At 54.2% G+C, this 21137-nt stretch overlaps 1 protein-coding gene and 1 long non-coding RNA gene across 5 annotated transcripts in view; both read right to left on the minus strand.

Annotated features, from left to right (window-relative positions):
* Window positions 1–21137, minus strand: part of Dlgap2 (DLG associated protein 2) — a 604909-nt gene that overhangs the window by 342537 nt on the left and 241235 nt on the right. The window lies entirely within an intron of this gene.
* LOC124094020 (uncharacterized) lies at window positions 4650–11322 on the minus strand. Its single transcript, XR_009227027.1, has 3 exons — window positions 11034–11322; window positions 4911–4962; window positions 4650–4819 (listed from the first exon to the last, which is right to left on the minus strand). It is a non-coding gene; the product is annotated as an uncharacterized LOC124094020 (long non-coding RNA).

The raw sequence follows: 21137 nt of genomic DNA on the forward strand, positions 1-21137 counted from the left end.
TGATGCACACCAGGGGACGCCGACTTCCCCATTCCAAACTGGCAGACTCGGGGCTGGTCTCCTGCCTCGTCCTGCTCGCTGTGTGCCCTCCCAGCGTGCAGACCTGAGACCTCCCCGTACCTCTGCTTGGCAAGCAGGTCACGGCTCCATCTAGGGGACAGACACACCAACAGCTAGCTCTCAGGGCCTCTCAGGCTACCAGGAACCATCACAGGAGAGGCACTTTCTGGCCTTCAGAGACCCGCTACCAAGCTCTTCCCCAGAACAGCAAGACAGGCAGGGCCCCACAGCACACCAGAGCGCCGTCCAGGCCACCACCCTGCAGCGTGGTTCTGATGGGCTCTCCCCTCCCGGACACCCCACAGGAGCGTCACAGAATGGGCTGCATCTGAGGCTCATGGTGTGGAAAAACACTGAGGTAGACTGAGGTCCTTCCCCCACTTCCCACAGTTCCACTCACTGGTCTGCCACGACTGATTACTGGTTTCACATCGTAATTGTCACTTCTTTCTTGTTTTCAAGTCCCTGGCAAAACGATGTAGCAAATATTTTAAAAGTGGAGGCTCTCCGTACCCTGACGGCCAGACATGAGGTGAAATGGAAGCAGAGCAGAAGGTAGACAGGCCGGGGCCACAGAGCCAGCAGGGGCTCTTGGGGCCTCTGCAGACCCAGAGCCTGGCACGTCCCCTCTCCCTACAGCCAGAGTCCTTGTTAAGCAAGGGAAGGGTGTGGCCAAGGAACAGGGGCCAGGGCACTCCAGGACGCTGTGCAATGCCCAACAGGTGTGCGCAGCCACCGCCTGCACACCGACATCCGGGGTCAGACTGTCCGGGCTCTACTGTCCTGGCCTCCAAACTGGGGAACTGCTGCCTCAAGCAGACCCTTGGATCCTGTGTAGAAATGCACACCGCCTGGCCCCACCTGGACCTGCATCAGAAACTCCAGCAGGGCTGCCTGGATGAGCTCACCTGGGGTCCAAAGGACAGTATCGCTGGAGAATCAGAGGCCCAGTGGGACAGGAGGACACCATGCCAGGACACTCCAAGGGCCCCAAGCGGCTGACAGGGCCAGGCTGAACTTAGGACATGCATCTCCTTGCTGAGCTCCCTGTGACCCTCCTGGCACCGGCAGCCAGTTAAAGCCCTCCTGCTCTGTGGAGAACCGTGCTCAGCGGGGTACACGCACTCCCGGGACGTTCCCGGTGTCCTGCCTCAGACAGGCTGTGGCCGGCTTGGCCTCTTTTGTTCACACAACCAGGCCTCTGGTGGGCTCTGGGAGAGAGAAAAGAAAGGCCCCAACAGGCAGCAAATCAGCCGGTACGGATGGGTGCTAGCCCCAGAGGCAGGCGACCAGTCTGCCGAGGAGTGAGCTGTTCACTCCCATGTCCCCTCAGCACACTGTCCTTCCTCAGGTTGATGATGGCCCACCCCCATGACGACCAGGGATTCAGAGTCACCCTCCATCTCAACTCAGGCACCTGGGTGGCCCAGGAGGAGCCGCGTCTTCTGCTCTGGGTCAGCGGTCCTCTGGGGATCAACAAGCTCTGTGGCCCACTCATCTTCCCAAAGGTGACCTGCACACAGCAGGACTCACTGAGGAGTCTCCATCCCTGAGTGAGGAGTGACCCCCCAGGTACGATCCTGAGCTGGTTCTGAGGCTCGACTACACCCTGATGTTCTTCTCCTCGTTTCCTCCTCCCATAAACAATCGAGATGCCCACTTGTGATCACTAAGAAGCCAGACGTGGGGGAGGGTTTTCAGACCTCAGGGCCATGGCCACTTGTCATTTCTGTTATGGGCAGCTGAGCCGACCAGCAGAGACCTCAGCCCATGGCGTGACCAGCCACACCTGGTGTCTGTTGGCACCTGGGAGTGAGAATGACAGACAGAGGGTCAGAGAGAGAGGACAGAGTCAGAGATAGCCAGAGAGAAAGAAATGTCTGCGTCTGTCCATCAGCCCAGCCCTTGGCCCTCTGCTGGTGAAGGCTGCAGAACTGCACTGGGCCTTAGTGGCTCCACCTCCTACCATCAAGTGCTTGTCACCCAAGATCACCGTGCATGTCCACGCACAGGGCCACAGCCCTTAGAACAGGCAGCAGCAGAGGAAGGCCTGGTAATGTCACTTGTGACTTACAGCCTCCTGACCATGCTTTCCTCATCTGATGCCCAGGCTACCTGTCGCCAGTTCTCAGGGCTGGTGTTCCAGGGCCCAGGATGCTTCAGAAACACCCATGAGTGAGGCAAGCTCTCACTCTCAGAAGTGAGTTGGGAATCCAGGAAAAGACCAGCACTTCTTGGGAAGCAGACAGACCGACCTGAATGTTCCTGAGGGTGCCTGGGCCCTCCAGGTCTGTCTGCCCTTTAGTCCACGACAGACCTGGAGGAAGCACCGAACAAAGCCAGAGTCCACACAGCATGCAGAACCCAGGGTGCCCAATCTCTGAACCCGTCGAGGTCCATCCATCTGCTCTTGGTGCACAGATGCCCTTCTGTGCCCAAGATGGGCACATACAGCCCTTCAGGGAAGATACTCATGCAGACACCTGCTGACCTCATGACTGGCAAGGGGCAGCACCTCTGTAAGACAGAAGCAGACAGACTGTGGGGATGCTGCCTTGCCTGCCCCAAACACGCCAAGTGCAGGAAACCCACTTTCCTACTCGCTCATCTACAGACACAGGTGAGGGACATCAGGCTGGCCATCCAGCCCTTAGGTAACAGAGCTCACACAGGACCAGGAAAGACACAGGGGGCAGACTTAGAGGCTGGCAGGTGCAAAACTGACAAATTACCAAATGTGGGAATTTCCAGACATGAAAATTTCACCCTGTGTGGACTTGTACCATAGTGGGTAACCATCTTCTAGGGAAAGAGGCTTAGAACTGGATCCAAGAGAGAACACAAATCTCGATCTCCATGACTGTCACCACACACCAGGGCATGGGGCCTGAGACCTGGATCCAAGAGACTCAACACAAACTTGACCTTCATGACCGTCTCCACAGCAGGTCACTGTGCACCAGGGCATGGAGACTGAGACCCTGGGCTCCAGGATCCATAACACAAACCCCACCTTACAATACATACAACGGGTGTGCTTAGAGCTGCCAATACCAGTGAGAAAGGAGCCTGAGGTGGATGACTGTGGCCGTCAGTGAATTTATTTATAAGAAACCCTTCAAACATGATTCTGCTCACATACTAGAGAAATCTAAGAATCATAATAATTTTTTTCTATAAAATTAGTCTTGATGAAACATACTAATTAAACATTTCCTTCTTCTGCTTTAATTTTCCCTTTGAAGGGGATCACAGATTTCTTTGCACGGGATATGATCTCAGAGAGAATTCCCCTTCAGCCTTCCTCCCTAAGAGGACAGAAGTCTCTCCCCTCCCCAAGCAGGCCTGGCAGTGCTTGCTGGGTGTCCCTGTGTGGGGCAGCCCCAGGCCTCCCTCAGCTGACGCGGGCTGCAGCACTGCGCCGCGAGGGTCATCTCCCTCCCGTGTCGGCGGCTCCAGAACAGGGAGCCTTCCTCGCACACCTGGGTCCCTCCACAGAGAACACTTCACATGCTCTCCATCCAGTGAGGTGCAGCCTGCAGTGAACCACGGGGACGTGGAGGGTGGAACTGCTCAGCACCACAGGTCCGCTGCCAGCTACCCTGGGTCCCTGGTGCCTGGAGGTCCTGAGGTCCAGCAGCAGGAGAAGCAGCCTTTTCCAGCACAGTTATTCTCGTGGAACTTCAGAGACAACGTGTGGTTTTCCTGGGAGGGTGGTGTGGGTCTGCAGGGGCCGTGCCTGGCCTGGCCTTCTCTACAGCTGCCCTCAGGTGGAGCTGTGTTTTGACTCTTCCCTCCAGAAGGGAGGGAAAATCTGCATATGGCTCTGTGGGCTGTTTCTCGTGCCTTTAATTTAGGTTCATTGACAAAATGTTACCATTGTTCCTTCTAAAAAGGCAAAGCACATCAGAGGAGCTGAAGATTAGAAACTCCTCAGGATGTGGGTTCCTTCCACGAAGCTTTCAGGACTCCAGAGGCCCACTCTGCAGACCCTGGACCTGACCCGCCATTGCCCTGCCCTTCCTTCCTGCACGCCCCACTCCTGGATGGCTCTGTGGCCTCCCAATGTCCTTCAGCCCCTGAACTCAGCTGCTGCCTGACACATCACCCCTGCACACCCACGGCAAACAGGCCTTCTGTGGACATGTGCAGAACCAACCATGTCTAATTCACAAACACGCTGAATTTCTAATGGGACATCTTCCTGTTTCCCATCCCTTGTTCATATCTTTCCTGCAAAATTATTTTCTTTAAAAATATTTAAAAACCTTAACTAAATTCTGAACACAGATACTTGGTAATTATCAATGTTAAAAAATAGTGGGGTGACTTCTAACTTTTTAAATATGATCCTCATTTGGATAATGTTTAAGCACATAATGCAGAGTGGTTTTAACAATTTGTAGAATGAGCATGCCTATAAAAACAGATGCCAGGATGTATTTGTTGGGAATCTGTTTAATATCACATGAAAGCATGCCATTACATTAGGGGTTATTTTCCCAAATATTTTACCTAAACCATAGAATAAATAGCGATGACTATAACACTGAATGTTGTACTTTACTTGAATAAAAATGAGTCTGATATAGCATTTATGTACGTTTAATTTTAGTTTTCAATATTTCCCATTCAAAATGACAAAACAAGTATCTAAACAGTAATCAACTTTTCTTCTATGAATTTACTCAATTTCCAGAGATGGAGATGGAGATTCATGCAATGACACATTAAAAAAATTATCTTAATCAACGATGACCTGCAAAGAAACAGAAAAGAAAATCACTGGGAAAATTCCTAGCTTGGCCAGTGGTCAAGAGGTCAGAAGGGGCAGGTCAGAGCGCACTTACCGCCCGCCGTGGTGACCGCCCTGTGGGCACGTCCAGCAAACGGGCATCAGATCTGCAAAGCCAAACAGAACATTAGCTGTCAGTCAGAGCTGTCACGTCGCACAGCTGAAGTCCCAGGGCCACGGAGCAGAGGCCAAGTGCAGCCTGGCAGGGATAAGGTGAGCCCCACACTCAGGACAGGGGAGTAGAGGGCAAGGCCAGCGTTCCCACAGGAAGAAGCCATACCCGGAGACACAGGGCACCAAGCCAGACTCTTGCCAGGGCTAGCTCTGTCCCAGAAAGTTCACACTATACGAGGGACAGCTTCCTTGCTGTCCTGCACCTGACTCAGGTGAGGTGAGATCCAGGTACATAGGGCCACCCCATACAGCCCTGACTGACCAAAGGCACCCTGGACTGACCCCACATAGCTCCAACTGACCCCACATAGCCTGCCTGATTCAAGCTGGCCCTGACTGATTGCACTTGGCCTGACTGACCCCACGAAGCCCTATTACCCCGAGGTGCTCTAATTAACCCCATGTAGCCCCAGGTGACCTGATGTGGCCTGACTGGCCTGTCTTGTGCCTCCTGCAAAGACACAACTGTCACCAAGGCATTTCCTGGGCCTTTATTCCTGGATGCCTCCACCATGAAGGGACAGTGTGCTGCCCTTTGGGGGCTCCCTGCTCTGTGGGACCCTACACGACTCTTTCCCCAGTGGCTACTTTGCACATATGGCTTTTCCCTGAGGCCAGGGCAGAGTCCAAAGCTGGAACCTGAGGGCTGACCCATAAGAACTCAGGGCTTGGAGCTGCCCGCACCCTAACCTCAGGGCCCCTGCCCAGAGCACCCAACAAAGCCCCCTGCCCGCGTGCTTTCCCTTCTAACAAGGTGAAAGAGGACAGATCTGCCCCAGGGCTAGCCTTCCACACACCTGCTCTCTGCCTTTCCCTGACTTATCAGCTATTTAAAAAGACCTCTCGTCATTAACTGTCACTGCACTCCCGCTGTCTAGGACACCTCTGCCCCTGGTAAAGTGCCTGCAGCAAGGATGCTGCTCTGCTGGCCTGTCTCACAGGGCCTGGTGAGGCGCATTCACAATGCAGACTGAGCAGCTGCGAAGCCCAGGCCTGTGCATCTGGACCACACCGGCCACAGGGACCACCTGCCCTGCATCTGGGCAAGAGAGAGGGCTGGCAGCAGAGCAGGTGTCAGACGCCCCAACGGGGGACGGGATTATAGGGCTGCAGCTCCAACTGGCTCAGGCTGCAACCTGTGACCATCCCAGGAGAACCCACATGGACTGGACACACAAGACAGAGAGATGGGCCCCAGGTTCAACACAGAAGAACCAGCGCCTCATGAAGTGTGTCGACGGCGGCACTGGGCTAATACAAACCCTTCCCACTGCCTAGAGCGCCATTCCACGACTGTTCCCCACCTTTCCTCATACCAGGACCAAAGCCTCGGGCCTGGACACAGGGTCCAGTCTGGGCTCCTGACAGTGGGGGCAGAGGACCCCCTCCCCCTCAGGTGTGCAGTCACCATAGACTCCTCTCCTAGGGCAGCCACATCCTCCTCTGAAGGCCACAGGGTGACCTCTGTACCACCTGACGGGTGTCGGCGACTCCCTCCACTTTTGTTCAGAAGCTACGTCTTGCTGTATTGCCCAGGCTGGCCTTGAACCCCTGGGCTCAAGTGGTGCTCCTGTGTAGACTCCCTCCTGGGTGGCCAGCGGTGTTTGTGGTTCTTCACAAGCAAACCGACAAGCCTGCCATGTGTCCTTCCTCCTGTCAGGGTTCAGGAGGGCTGGCTGGCTTCCTCTCTTCAGCTCAGCCTCAAACACTGCGTGAGACAGTGGGGATTTCAGAGCAAACGGGGGATTCCATGAGGCACCACATGCTGCAGAAAGAGGCAGAACCGGCTTCAGAGCTGCTGGGGTGTCCAGAGTCTCCCACAGGGAGAAGTGGAACCCAATCCAGAGGCACCTGCAGAAGAGGTTTGAAAACGCTCTCCTTGCTATGCCCGTGGCACCTTGATAGAGGCATAAAGAGAAGAGGTGGCCCAGGGACACCAGTGGTGGAGGGAGAAGGAGGGGAGATGGACAACAGCCCGTGGCCATACTTGTTTCTCATGAAACTCAGGCATCCAGACCTTTCACAGTGTTGGAAAGCAGCTCCTCACAAAAGTCAAAGTTTGAGCAGCTGCAGACAGAAAGACCAGGAACTGTCTGAAAATAGCAAGAAGGCGACATTGAATGGTAGCGTCACAGCTCACTGCAGAGTGACACGTGATGAGGCCTGTGCTGTGTGCACCAACCACACAGAGCTGGCTGATGCAAGAGAAGTGCTGCCCAAAGAATGGGGACTGCGTGGCCTTTAGTCCACACAAGGTGGACAGCCACCACCAGGCCCCAAACACGATGGATGAGACTTGCCAGTGCCGTCACATAGTAACACGTGCATCCACATGCACACATATGCTTCCATTCACGCATGTACGTGGTCATATTAACACATAAAGCTTACCTGCAGGCACATACAGGCTTACATGTGCACACGCTTACATACACAGACATATGCACACATGCACACATTCATAGGCTCATGGATACACGTGCTGACATGCTCAGACATGCACACTCACATTCACACATTTACAACACAAGCATGCCCACATATACCCATTCACATGCACTTACATTCACATATGCACAGTCACTTGTGCATGCTGACATTCACATGCAATTCACACAGTGCACCCTCAATATTCATACATTTACATTCACAAATGTGCTCACACACATTCACATGCTCATTCATATGCACACTTACATTCATACATGCAGTCACTTTACACACTCACAATCACACATGTGCACACATTTACATTTAGAAGCACACCCACACACATTCATATGCTCATTCATACTCATGCTTCCATTTACATTGCACGCTCACATTCACATGCGCACACATCATACACATCCTCGTGCAGTCACACACATGCACACTCCTGTTCACACATGGAGACAATTCTCACTTTGGAGTGAGATCAGTTGCTGTCAGGAGCCTCCTCCTGGGTCTAAAACAGACCGTTCTACATGTGTCTAAAGAAGGCACCAGACTAGACCCACAGCCTGTGCAGTGGGTGATGCTGCCTGTGCCACCCCGACAGGCCAGCTGCCTCACAGGGAGGAGGACACGGATCCTCCTGGAAGCAGACAAATTGGGTTTCTTGACAGAGTCACCTGGAATCTAGAAGGGCTCTCACCTGACATCTGCAGGGTGAGCTTTCCTGAGCAGCAGCTCCATGGCTGAGCTGTTCAGACACCCGACAGTACCCTGATCAGAGATTCTCTATACCCCCTGCCCCAGGCACCTAGACCAGCAGGCCTAGCTGGGTGGGTGGTCATTACCTGAGTATGTGTGATGGCAAAGGTGGATGTTATCTATGAACAGGTCTCTGTGTGCTGAGCAGAAAGCCATCAAGCCAAGGTGCTGGCCTGGTCACAGCGGTTGTGAAGGGACGTCTCCCCAGAATCTAAAAAGTGCCCAAGTCCAATCTTCAGAGGACACAAACCTGCCAACGCAGCCTGCCCTCTGAGTGGTCACAGGCTCTGTCCACAACGCTCTAGGTGTTCATGTCAGTCACCCCGGTGGTGAAGCAGGTGCTATCACCAGGACAGAGCCACAAATGGGGCGTGGGGTGGGGAGGCCAGAGGAGCACCCAGGAAGCCATCACACCAGTGCCAGCCAGGCAAGAGAAAAAAGCAGATGTGCCCCCTCCAGCATAGCGTGAGCCGCGGATCCCCGGGGCACCAGGCCTCCCGTAGCTGGTTGGGCAAGGGAAGGGTAGGGAGAAGGGGTCCCCACCACACTCCAGGGAAATGCGCTCTATAAAAATCACATGAACCTCAGCTCTTAAACACGTTAGCACGTTTCTTGGCCTCCTCCCTCCTTATGTTACATCAGTAGAGACGGCCAGGCCTCCAATTGCCTGAGGTCAAGATGGCAGGGAGTTCTTGCCTGCCCATAGTTTCCTGATCAATAATTGGAAAGCAATTCCACAACTGGTCCAGACATGTCAGTGGACCCCAGCACAGCTTGTCCACCTGCCAACGATGGACACCACCGAAGGACAAGCGGGGTTGCTGGGGAGGCCGCCAGGGGCCTGTGCACTAGGAAGGCACCTTCGACTCTGCAAACGAACGGAGTCAGTTCAACTGTCCTCTCTGAACATTTCCAAAAAAAAATAAAGAGAGAGAGAGAGAGTTTTCTGTCTAGTTGTTTACAATCTTTAATTCCATTAAAAAATAGGAGATCCTGAACTAGGCTCTTTCCAAGCCTGAGATAAAGGCAGCCACACCTTCTCAAGACAGGAAGGACTGAGCTCAAGAAACCTTGACCAGAACCACACTGAGCTCACTGCAAACCAGTCTGAACACACAAGGCCCTGAGGAGCAAGGGGCTAGAGGCCAGCTTTGGTCTACACGTGGCCCTGAGGAGCAAGGGGCTAGAGGCCAGCTTTGGTCTACACGTGGCCCTGAGGAGCAAGGGGCTAGAGGCCAGCTTTGGTCTACACATGGCCCTGAGGAGCAAGGGGCTAGAGGCCAGCTTTGGTCTACACAAGGCCCTGAGGAGCAAGGGGCTAGAGGCCAGCCTTTGTTCTATACAAGGCCCTGAGGAGTAAGGGGCTAGAGGCCAGCCTTTGTTCTACACAAGGCCCTGAGGAGCAAGGGGCTAGAGGCCAGCCTTTGGTCTACACAAGGCCCTGAGGAGCAAGGGGCTAGAGGCCAGCCTTTGGTCTACACATGGCCCTGAGGAGCATGGGGCTAGAGGCCAGCCTTTGGTCTACACATGGCCCTGAGGAGCAAGGGGCTAGAGGCCAGCTTTGGTCTACACGTGGCCCTGAGGAGCATGGGGCTAGAGGCCAGCCTTTGGTCTACTCGTGGCCCTGAGGAGCACAGACCAGGGAGGACAGCCTTTGGTCTACACGTGGCCCTGAGGAGCACAGACCAGGGAGGACAGCCTTTGGTCTACACATGGCCCTGAGGAGCACAGACCGGGGAGGACAGCCTTTGGTCTACACATGGCCCTGAGGAGCACAGACCAGGGAGGACAGCCTTTGGTCTACACGTGGCCCTGAGGAGCACAGGTCAGGGAGGACAGCCTTTGGTCTACACATGGCCCTGAGGAGCACAGGTCAGGGAGGACAGCCTTTGGTCTACACAAGACCCTGAGGAGCACAGACCGGGGAGGACAGCCTTTGGTCTACACATGGCCCTGAGGAGCACAGACCAGGGAGGACAGCCTTTGGTCTACACATGGCCCTGAGGAGCACAGACCAGGGAGGACAGCCTTTGGTCTACACATGGCCCTGAGGAGCACAGACCAGGGAGGACAGCCTTTGGTCTACACAAGACCCTGAGGAGCACAGACCGGGGAGGACAGCCTTTGGTCTACACGTGGCCCTGAGGAGCACAGACCGGGGAGGACAGCCTTTGGTCTACACGTGGCCCTGAGGAGCACAGACCGGGGAGGACAGCCTTTGGTCTACACGTGGCCCTGAGGAGCACAGGTCAGGGAGGACAGCCTTTGGTCTACTCATGGCCCTGAGGAGCACAGACCGGGGAGGACAGCCTTGTTTTTCAGTTTGTTCTGATCTAGTGAAGGGGCTGAAGGCCTTGTTTAAAATCCCTTGCTTCTAGTGTCTTCCAGGGTGTTACGTTGAGCTGTGGCCCTCCCTGCTGTGGGGCCCTCCTCACTCTGTTCGCACACCTCTTGAAAACCACAGCTTGCATGATGCAGAAGGCAGTGGCATTGGTCCAGCTTAGCCTAACCTTCTCACTCTGGGGGCTTCAATCCACAGACCCACTCTCTGGAGACCGAGCCCTAGTCACCCAGATCCTGAGACGGCATGCCAGTGCCCCTGCCCTCAGCCCCGTGCATACTGGCATCCAGATGATCCACCTCCTGGGGTCCTCACCCTTTGAAGTAAGGATCTGCAAATGCTGGGATCACATCCCCCAGCAGGGCTGGCAGAGTCTCCACGAACTCCTGCTGTCCCCTGACATTGGTGCGTCCCCTTCACTGCAACACCTTTTTGGTATATGACTTCACGGTCACTCCAGGGCCTCACCTCCAGTTCAGCGTGGAGTCAGGAGACCATGTGTGTGGGAGGTTTCTGAAAAGCCTTCGCTGTGCTCCACAGCTCACGCCAGGCAGAGTCAGAGATCCTGGTGCAGCTGGTAAACCAACCAGTGCTGCTGGAGGAAGGGTCACCCTCAATCGGCAGGGGCCCCGGGGGCCTGCGAGGACAGCAAGGGGCAGCCCAGCTTCCTGCAGCTGCTGGAGAGTAAGAGCCACTCCCCACACACCTCCCTGCTCCCTTCCGCACAGGCCACACCGGAGCTCAGAAACCGCAGAACCAGCTTACTCCCTTATATTCTAAGACAAATACGTCAACTTCATTTGCAAGACCACCAGCAGAAGTCGGCCCACCACAGAGGTACGGAACGACTTCATGATTTAGTCTTACTTGTGAAGGATGCACCTGCTTTATAAATATTATCTTTAGTAATCAGATTTTAATATAGGCATTCACTTCCTGGCGTAGTCTTTAAATGTTGACGATTAAGATATCAAGCAACCTGATTGTTGACAACTGCTGAACAAAGTGCACAGAATGATTCCACTGCAGGGGAAACGGCATCAGCCCTCTCCTCCCTCTACTCACTCAGCCATCTTGAAAGGTGATGTTGAGTTTTGTCCTCCTGGCTTTGCTGCAGGAAATCCGTGACTGGCCCTGAGCCCAAGTGTTGCCTCAGTTTACCTGCCCCCGAGCCACCCCTCCCACATCTGTGCCCAGCTGGGTAGAAGCAGCAGAAGTAGGACATACCATTCACCTCTACCAGTGCACGTATACGGGGGCAAACACTGTGATCCATTAGACTCCAACATCAAACCAGCCACCACCCCAGACCCAGGGCTGCTAAGTTCTGGCATGAATAACTCACCTTCAAAATGCAGAAAAGTGATGCAGACATCTCTGATCTCGTCCACAGAGAGGAAGTGCCGCACTCCTTACAGGACTTTTGGTGAAGCCTGGTGTTGGGCGCGGTCTGGGCGAAGGTTCTGTAGGGGCACAGCTCTGGGCAGAGCTCTCCACCTGACCTCTGAACAAAGCCACGATGGAGACATCCAAAGGGCTAGAGGGAAGAGCAGGTCTGAGCCACCCACGTGCCCTCGTGGAACGGCAACATGTCACAGGGCACGTCCCCCAGGGACAAGAGCTGCCAGCTCACCATGCAAGAGTGCCGCATGGCAGTCAGTGAGGCCTGCTGCATGCTCTGAGGGTCGCAGCAGGAGAGAAGCAGACCAGGCACCCCACGCAAAAGACCCTGCCATAACCAAGCTTCTCCTCTGTCAGATCAGCAGGATGTCTGCAAAGGTTATTGAGGTTGGTATTTTCCTCTTTCTTGTAAATGCTAGGTTTGCACAAAAATGTATGACAGATTTAGAGTCTGTAAGCTTTTGTACAAGATATTATTTCTGTTTTCTTGGTAAAAACTTACAAGACCTGTGTATGGCCTAAAAGGAACTTTTTTTTTTTTAGAGTTTAAGGAGAAAAATATCTTATGTAGACTCCTTCTATATGTAAACTTCCAAGTCCCCACTGCCCCACATGGGTATAAAGTTCAAAGAATTTCAAAAATCTCCGTCCAGAGAATGTTTTAGGCTCTCCAACAGTTTCTCTGGACCATGAGTTCAATAAACCTGCTTCCTGAAAATCCCGCAGGTGTCCAGCCTCCTCTGTTCTATTTAAAGAGATCGGGCACCCTCTCAAGATGGAACCGCCCTTCTCACGAGCTGCCACAAGAAGACAGGTGACATCTCCTGCTATGTCTTGGGGTTCAAGACTGTCCCTTTAACTCAGCTACAGCAGCTGAGGACCCGATGCTCAAAGCACCCCTCAGGCTTCAGGGTGGGAAGTCAGTAACACAAAATGAGGCACCAACAGCCTTATCACAGACCAGAAGAGATACCTAGTAGCCATGGTGTTCTACAACAGTTAAAGTTCCGTTAAAATGTGTTTCCTCTGAACTAAGATGTTTCCAGTTGATAAGTCATGTGGGTAGAAGAAGGTGGCCAATTGAAGGTGAAGATCGTGGACTTCATTGCCTACCCCAAGTTCCTTGGCTTGGGAGCTTTGCCTTCACTGTGAGGATGAATGACGTCAGCTTCTGCCCGGAGAAAGGCCCGCTCACGACCCAGGGGTGCAGTGCAGCTGGGAGCGGCTGCCACCCCCAGCACCAGACGCCAGGGCTGCTGACCCGCTCCAGGAGCGGCCCTGCCAACCCAGCTGCAGACCCAGCTCACAGGACTACCCAGAGCAGGTGCTGGCTAGTGAACACAGACGACACCTGCTGCTGGAGGGTGTCTGGCGTGATGCCACGGAAGCCAGAAGACGCCCGTGGTTGGCCACCTAGAGCTGCCTCTTGGCAGCCCAGCTGCTCACGACTGAACCTCAACCCAGGCCAGGGTTAGAAGACGGGCTTCTGTGACGGGGTGTGAGGTGACAGGCTTGCCCTTCCAAAGCTGGGTGGGAAGAGGGTAGGGGCATGAGGGCAGACGCTGGTGACCGTCTCTCAGGAGGGCCAGACTGTGCAGCTTCTCATGCCCCCATCACAATTCCGTGGCAGCAGGAAATCTGCCATGGATGATACAGATCCATGATGTCACTGTCCCCTTAAAACAGATTTACAAAACAGGCAGTAGAACAGGTCATGGCTCTCCAAGGCCCGGGACAGCAAGAGCCTGCACCTGGACACATGCACCGGCACCAGCCAGGTGAGCACCTGCTGCCATTTCCACAGCCTCTGGGGATGGGCTCAGCGGCCCTGGTGAGTGGAGATAAGGAGCACAGTGGCTGTGAGGTGGCCACCTCACCACCGGGAAGGTCCTGCCTGCCACTATGGCCACTGAACAGGCACATGCCAGGGGCAGCGTGCTGGAGGGCAGCCAGCAGGGGCTGGCAGACGCATCCCTTGTGTCCCTCCTGGAAAGCAGGCCCTCCTCTGTCCGTGCCCACCCTTCTCCCCCAGACCCTGGACTCGTTCTCTCGGCCTAGACTGCACAATCCTGGTTGCAGCCACAACCAGCAGGAGTATCCACTGTCTTCTCTCTTTACTTTTTAATTTTTTGAATTTATTTCTTTCCTTTTGATTGGTGCATTGTAATCACACCATCGAGGGCTTCATTGTGACGGATTTGTGCTGCACCTAATCTCATCAGTTTCATTCTCCAGTTTACCCGCCCTGGTCTCCTCCTCTACTGCTGTCTCTTCTATTTTCATGGAATTACCCCTTTTTATTAATTCCTTTCACTCTCCAGTTTCCACAGATGAGAGGAAACATGTGACTTGACCTTCGGAGTTTGACCTATTTCACTTTACATGATGGTCTCTAGTTTCACCCATTTTCCTACAAAAACAATTTCATTTTTCTTTATAGCTCAGCAAAACTCCCTTTGTATATACACCAGGTTTTCTGTGTCCATTCCTCTGTTGATGGGCACCCAGGCTGGTTCCATAGTGTGGCTATTGGGAATTGTGCTGCTATAAACATGGGTGTGCAAGTATCCCTGGGGGGAATGCCTTTAGTTCTCTGGGGTAAATACCCAGGAGTGGTGTGGCTGGGTCGTGTAGTGGTTCCATGCCTAGTCTTTTGAGGAACCTCCACACCAACTTCCACAGGGGTGCACTACTTTATTCTCCCACCAATGGTGCATGAGAGTTCCTCTCTCCCTACTGCCTCTTCAGCATATATCGTTATTGTGTTCCTGATGACTGATCACCTGGCCTTTTCTCATCAACCTACAAGACCTTTGGCTCAACTTTCTATCACAGCTTGTACAGGGGCCAGTACACAGTTGGAATGTCATAAATGCTTCCTAATTTTTCTCATACCGATGACTCAGCACAGAACTCCCACTTATCCTCAGGGGATGCATTCTAAGACCCCCCAGGGGAGTCCCAAAACCAAACATGGTACCAAATGTTACACAAGCTACACCTTTCCTACACACACACATATCCAAGTCACAAATTAGACTCACCAATAAATCAGCATCTTAAAACACAGAACAATTGTGACAATGTACTGTTGGTCAGCAGCCCTCCTCTTACACTGTGGGACATTGAATAAACCCAGGGTGACTTGACCACACGCCCTGTGATCTGCCAGTAACTGGCAGCTGAGCTGAGCATTCATGGTCAGCAAGTGGGTAGACTACACAGCTAAAGGGGGGATCTACATCCCAGGTGGGACAAAATGGACCCACAAGACCTCATCATGCTCTTCAAAATGTTGCATGATGTAAAACTGATGAATTATTTATTTATGGATTTTCTCATATTTAATATTTTCAGACTGCAGTTGATCACAAGTAACCAAATCCCAGGAAAGCCAACCCCAGGTCTGTGGATGACTCTTCTCTCCTCACTGGGAGGGGTCAAAGACATGGGACTTCCCGTACCATGACCAAAACTGGGGCTGGGAAAGACATCCGGGTGCTCTAGAAAGAGCACAGGTGCAGGACGGGGCAGGGCCCCAGCACTCAGGCCCTGCAGGAAGATGGAGAACGCCCAGCAAGCCCCTGGCCCAGACTCCACTGGAGAGGACTGGAGGGGCTGCACAGGAGCAGGCCACTGAGTTGCCAGGCACGGTGAGCATGTGACACAGCTGTGGCTCCCGTGGACCCTATTGTTCCTGAGATGAGAACAGGCAGAGAAGGCTGGGCCCTGAGATGCTGGCCTGAGAGCGGTCACTGACCAGAGGGCTCCCTGAGGAAGCAGGGTGCAGACCAGGGCCTATCTTTCTCGAGAGCTCAGAGATGCTGGGTCTGCACCAGCCCAGAGCAGGGAGGCAGGACGTGTCCTCGGCATTGTGCAGGCCCCCAGATACCTGGCCTCTGTGGGCCACTCACAGCCAAAAGGCTCTCCCCTCAAGACCACGTCTCTGGATTCCAGCCACTCCAGGCCGCCCTTCAGCTCAGGATGTGGACACGCCTGTCCACACGCACCACTGGGGGCAGGGGCGGGGTCCCGGAAGATCACGCGGCCCAGCGCAGTACAGCCCAGACTTCTGAGTGCCGTTAGAGTTTACCTGGGGAAGTCAAAAAGCCTTCGAACTATCTGGAATTAATTCATGAAAAAGAAATCACAGGTATATGACCAGAACTGGCAGAACTTTTCCTGAGCACCTCAAGTCACTCACCGAGGGCTCCCTACAAGCCAAACCCTAGATAGCCTCTAATCCCATTAAACTCTACTTGACACCTGTATTAGTCAACCCTTGTTGCTACAGGAAACACCCTAGGCAGCCAGCGAAAAAGGTTTTAGCTCCTGGCTCTGCAGGCTCAGAGCCAAGGGCAGCTACCTGATCACATCACCTCGGGCACGGAGTGAGTGCTCACATCTCGAGTCAGGAAGCAGTGAGGGACCGGAGAGTCCTACCATCCCTTTCAGGGCATGACTCCAATGTCCTAGGCATTTCCTGCCAGGCTCCTAAGGTTCCTCCACCCCTGAGAGCACCACTCTGCGGACCCAGCGTCCATCAGGAAGGACCCAGGGCCTCCAATAAACTCCCGCTACCCAGACCACTGCAACATGCTGCACGCAGGGCCATGGCTCACTGCAGCAGCTCCACCACAGATGTCCCAACCAAGTGTGTGTGTTCAGCAGGCATACACGTAGCTATTTAAATAGCATGCTGACAGTAAGCATATGGCAATGCTGTGCAGGTGAGCAGAGCCCCCCAAGCCCAGAGAGGCAGCTGGAAAGTCCTGAGACAGCTGTGCTGCCTTTCCTCAGGCCCAGGCAAGCCAGTGTGACGAAATGCCAGCAGAACTGGCTGGCCAGCGCAAGCCTGCATCAGACATGTGCCTATCGGGTGCAGGCAAAGATAAGCTGCTCCCCATTCTGATCACTCCTTCAGCTCAGATAATAATCTGCAAACGTACCAAGTCTCTCCTTTGCAGGTGCCAGAGTCATGAGTGTAAGTACAGGAGATTTTGAAAATAAGATTATTGATTCATTTTGTGCTCTGGAAAAGTTGCAATGGAGGGGGTTTCTCACTTTTCACAATGCAAACTCCTAGAAGAGAAGCCATCCTACACTGTGACTCCATGTCAGGGCTCTGCTTCCCACTGCTCAGTGTCTGATCACTGCACTCCGCCACTCCCACTGCGTGCTCTGTGACCCCAAATCAGGGCTCTGCTTCCCACTGCACAGTGTGTGATCACTGCACTCAGCCACTCCCACTGCGTGCTCTGTGACTCCAGGTCACGGCTCTGCTTCCCACTGCACAGTGTGTGATCACCGCACTCAGCCACTCCCACTGCGTGCTCTGTGACCCCAAATCAGGGCTCTGCTTCCCACTGCACAGTGTGTGATCACCGCACTCAGCCACTCCCACTGCGTGCTCTGTGACCCCAAATCAGGGCTCTGCTTCCCACTGCACAGTGTGTGATCACTGCACTCAGCCACTCCCACTGCGTGCTCTGTGACCCCAAATCAGGGCTCTGCTTCCCACTGCACAGTGTGTGATTGCTGCACTCAGCCACTCCCACTGCGTGCTCTGTGACTCCAGGTCAGGGCTCTGCTTCCCACTGCACAGTGTCTGATCACTGCACTCAGCCACTCCCACTGCGTGCTCTCTGACTCCAGGTTAGAGTCCTGCTTCCCACTGCACAGTGTCTTATCACTGCACTCAGTCACTCCCACTGCGTGATCCATGACTCCAGGTTAGAGTCTTGCTTCCCACTGCTCAGTGTCTGATCACTGCACTCCACCACTCCCACTGCGTGCTCTGTGACTCCAGGTCAGGGCTCTGCTTCCCACTAGCATGACACTGATCACTGCACTCAGCCATGTCCACTGCGTGCTGTTTGACTTCAAAGCCCCAATGTGTAAGGCTATTGCCGTCACTTGAGTTTGGGCATCCCACTTCATAGTCACACCCCAAAGCAAGCAGGAAGCTTTGGCAGCACCACTGATCCTCTCCAGGCACTCACCCAGGTGCCGTGTCCTGTGTGATTCTTCCTAATCTCTTCCTAATCGTTACTTGTTCCTGAGGTGAGAAGAGCTGTGCTGTCAGTCTTTCTACAATCATGAGCCTGTGGTTTTGTAGTGATGGCAAGGGTGTGCTCGCCTCTGTCCAGTGGCTATGTCCAGCAGAAACAAGTCTGTCCCATGGAGTAGGATAGAACTGGAACTTGGGGAACAGAACAGTGGAGTTGTTCTTGGGTAGGGGCTGCGATGTGCTGTAGCCACAACAGCCATGGTACAGGAGGTGGGCAGCTGTGCTGAGCCTCCAAGCCATTCACCAGGGTCTTTCAGCAGCATGGAGCCTGGGGCCAGAGACCTGCCCACTTTGAGGGCCTGCCCACTTTAAGGACCTCTGGGAGGCAGATGAGGCCAGGTCTGGGCCTCCAGAGAGCCTCTGTGTGCCACCGATCGCTGCTGTCCCCAGTCCCCACCTGAACATGTGAATGGGTTACACCAATGATCAGGGTGGCTCCCTGGCACACTCACAGGGGGCACTGTGGGAGGACAGCCTGGTTGCTCTCTGGGTCCTCGAGTAACCTGGCTCAGCAAAGCAACCTGGTGGCCACCTGACCTGAGGGCCCCAGTCTCACAGTGCAGTGGGCAGGCATGGAAGTGGCCCTGGCAGGGACCCTGACACACAGGTATCTCTCGAATGACCAATGCTGACTATCCTGCCTAAGGTTTTGACACTGTGACAAATGGCAAGACAGAACAGGGTCCTGCCTCACTGATCCATCTGTTAGAACAAATCCAGCTGCAGCCCGTCAGAGCTGTCACATCCTGCTCCCAGACACCACTGGTGGTTGAGCTGGGCCATCACCTGGGTGGGCGCTGTCCACCAGCACAAGGTGCCTCATCACCAGCCACGTAGGAAACAGTGTATTCCGTCCCCACTGCTGCACACGGACTCTTTAAAATGCCCTAGCCACAAAATCAGAGGAGCACAAATTCTTATGTTGTCGGGCTCAAATTTAACCAAAAACCTCACCTCTGTGATCACAAAGAACTTCAGTTACAAACCAGTCAGTTCCTCCCACGTGGAGAGGCTCTGTGACAGCTGGAAGACTTGACGGGCCACAGAGCCAGCCAGCTCTCAGAAGGCCTCCCCGCCCCTGTGGGCAGGATACTCTGAGGCATCTCAGTCTGGATGGGGCTTGTCCCTGCAACACTCACTCATGAGGGTCTCCAGGGGGCCAGCAGGTTTCGTCCCTTCAGCATGGAATGCAACTGAGGACACAGGTCTCCTCCTGGGGTGTAACAAAGCAGGCCAGGATGCCTGTGACCAAGGCTGCTGGCAAACAGGCCCTGACCTGCAAGTCCCAACAGGCAGGAGTGAACGAGCCTGTCTCCCACCCCCCAAGGTACCAGAGAGCAAGCATGGCAGACCAGAGGTCATCTTCCTGCCTCCTGCAGAGGCAGCACCTGGGAGGCAACACCTTATAGCTGCAAGGAGACAGCACACGCACAGCCCCGGGAGCTGAATGGACACCACGGGCGACTTGTGGAGCCTGGTGTCATGGCTGGCAGCCTCCTACCATAGGTCTCCACTGGAAGCCGAGTTCTGATTCTGCTGGCTGCAAGAGAGCACAGCACGTTCCCAGGAATTCATGTCTAGATGACCACACTTCAGCTTGAGGAGAGGACCGTCCAGAGAAGCTGGACCTGTGCTGAGGCATATACCTGGGGTGTTCCATAGTAGGGGTGCCAAGTACTTTCAGGACCTTGCTAAGGCGTGCATTCTGGGCATTCCTGAAGACAGCACTTGGGGTGGACTCCTCCAACCGTGTAGGGGACACTGGTGGGTGTGGAAGCCCGCCAGCTTCTACCTTGTGATGAGGTCAGCAGTCTAGACCACTATGCCACAAGCTCCTCTCAGATGTGCCACGAATGTTTGGTTCTGAAGTGGTCCAAGGTCACAGGAAGACAGGGCTGGTGCAGAAAGGTCCTCTGACCTCCCTGTCCTTACCTCCATGGGTGCATCCCAGTCAACTGCAGCACAGCACCAGGTGTACAGGTCACTGCCCACTGTGTCCTGTGTGCAACTCACAACCAGCACCCAGGCAGGACACAGTCATCCAGAGATCCCCCTCCGTGCCCCTGCAGGCAGCCACAGCCCAGCTGGTGATCTTTGATCATGATGCCATATTCACTTTTCATTAAGGCTAAGTGCACAAACCCGTGACAGTGACTGGCATGACCACTGAGCTATAAGGCTGTACCAGGGCATGGAGCCTTGCCAGCACAATGTCCAACTGGCATCAGGGAAAGTTCCTGGGCATACTCAATATGCCTGAGACAGTGAAATGGGTCTACACCAAGTCTGACCCCAAAGCACAGCATGAGCTCTGCACACAGTCAGTCCCCCCCCCCCCCCCCCCCCGGTGGTTCTAGATCTGCTGGTGGACTTCTAATTCTACTCCACAGCAATGGACGCTCCAAGTCAACCAAATCACCCACACACTCGGACAGCTGCAGCCTGCCTACTACTCTGCCAATAACAATAATCCCCAAATGCAAATTAAGTCCATAATGAAACATCACTTTATCTTATCAGATTTTTGAAGATAAGAGACAAAATCAGAAGAGCAAAATGATGATTAAGCACCCAAGGATCCCTTGTGTCTGCCAGTGGCCGCGCAAGCCCGCAGACCTGGCCGTGGTGTGGAAGCCCCAGTCTGTTCTCACGCAGGGAGGGTTCTAGAGTATGTGGGCTCACGCAGAAAACTCTTTAGGAAATGGAGGCTTTGCTTTGGTAGCGTGGAAACCACAAACTGGACGCAGTCAGACATGTATCTCGTACCTAGTGCCAGGCGCCATGGTGGGGATGAAGCAATGGTGTGAAGGAGGGGAGGTAGCACAAGACAAGAAGACCCAGGCAGGGACGTGTGACCAGGCAGCATGCAGAACAAAAGGCTTCACTTGACATGAGTGGACCAGGGGAGAGAGCTCCCGTACTGCTGCCGTGGTGACAGAACAACTACCCCCACCACCTCAGGTGACCCGTGTGCACCATTACACTGGAGCCTGCAGAGGAGGCCCCAGACACCCCTGGGAGCAGTGGCCCAGGACACTATGCAGGACAGAAGAGCCCCCTGGGCCCAGCTGACCCTGCACAGTGGAGGTGCTGGTGAAGAG

Source organism: Marmota monax, unplaced genomic scaffold, assembly GCF_021218885.2.
Source record: "Marmota monax isolate L192 unplaced genomic scaffold, Marmota_monax_Labrador192_F-V1.1 WCK01_AAM20220418_F8-fsc00195, whole genome shotgun sequence".
NCBI lineage: Eukaryota > Metazoa > Chordata > Mammalia > Rodentia > Sciuridae > Marmota > Marmota monax.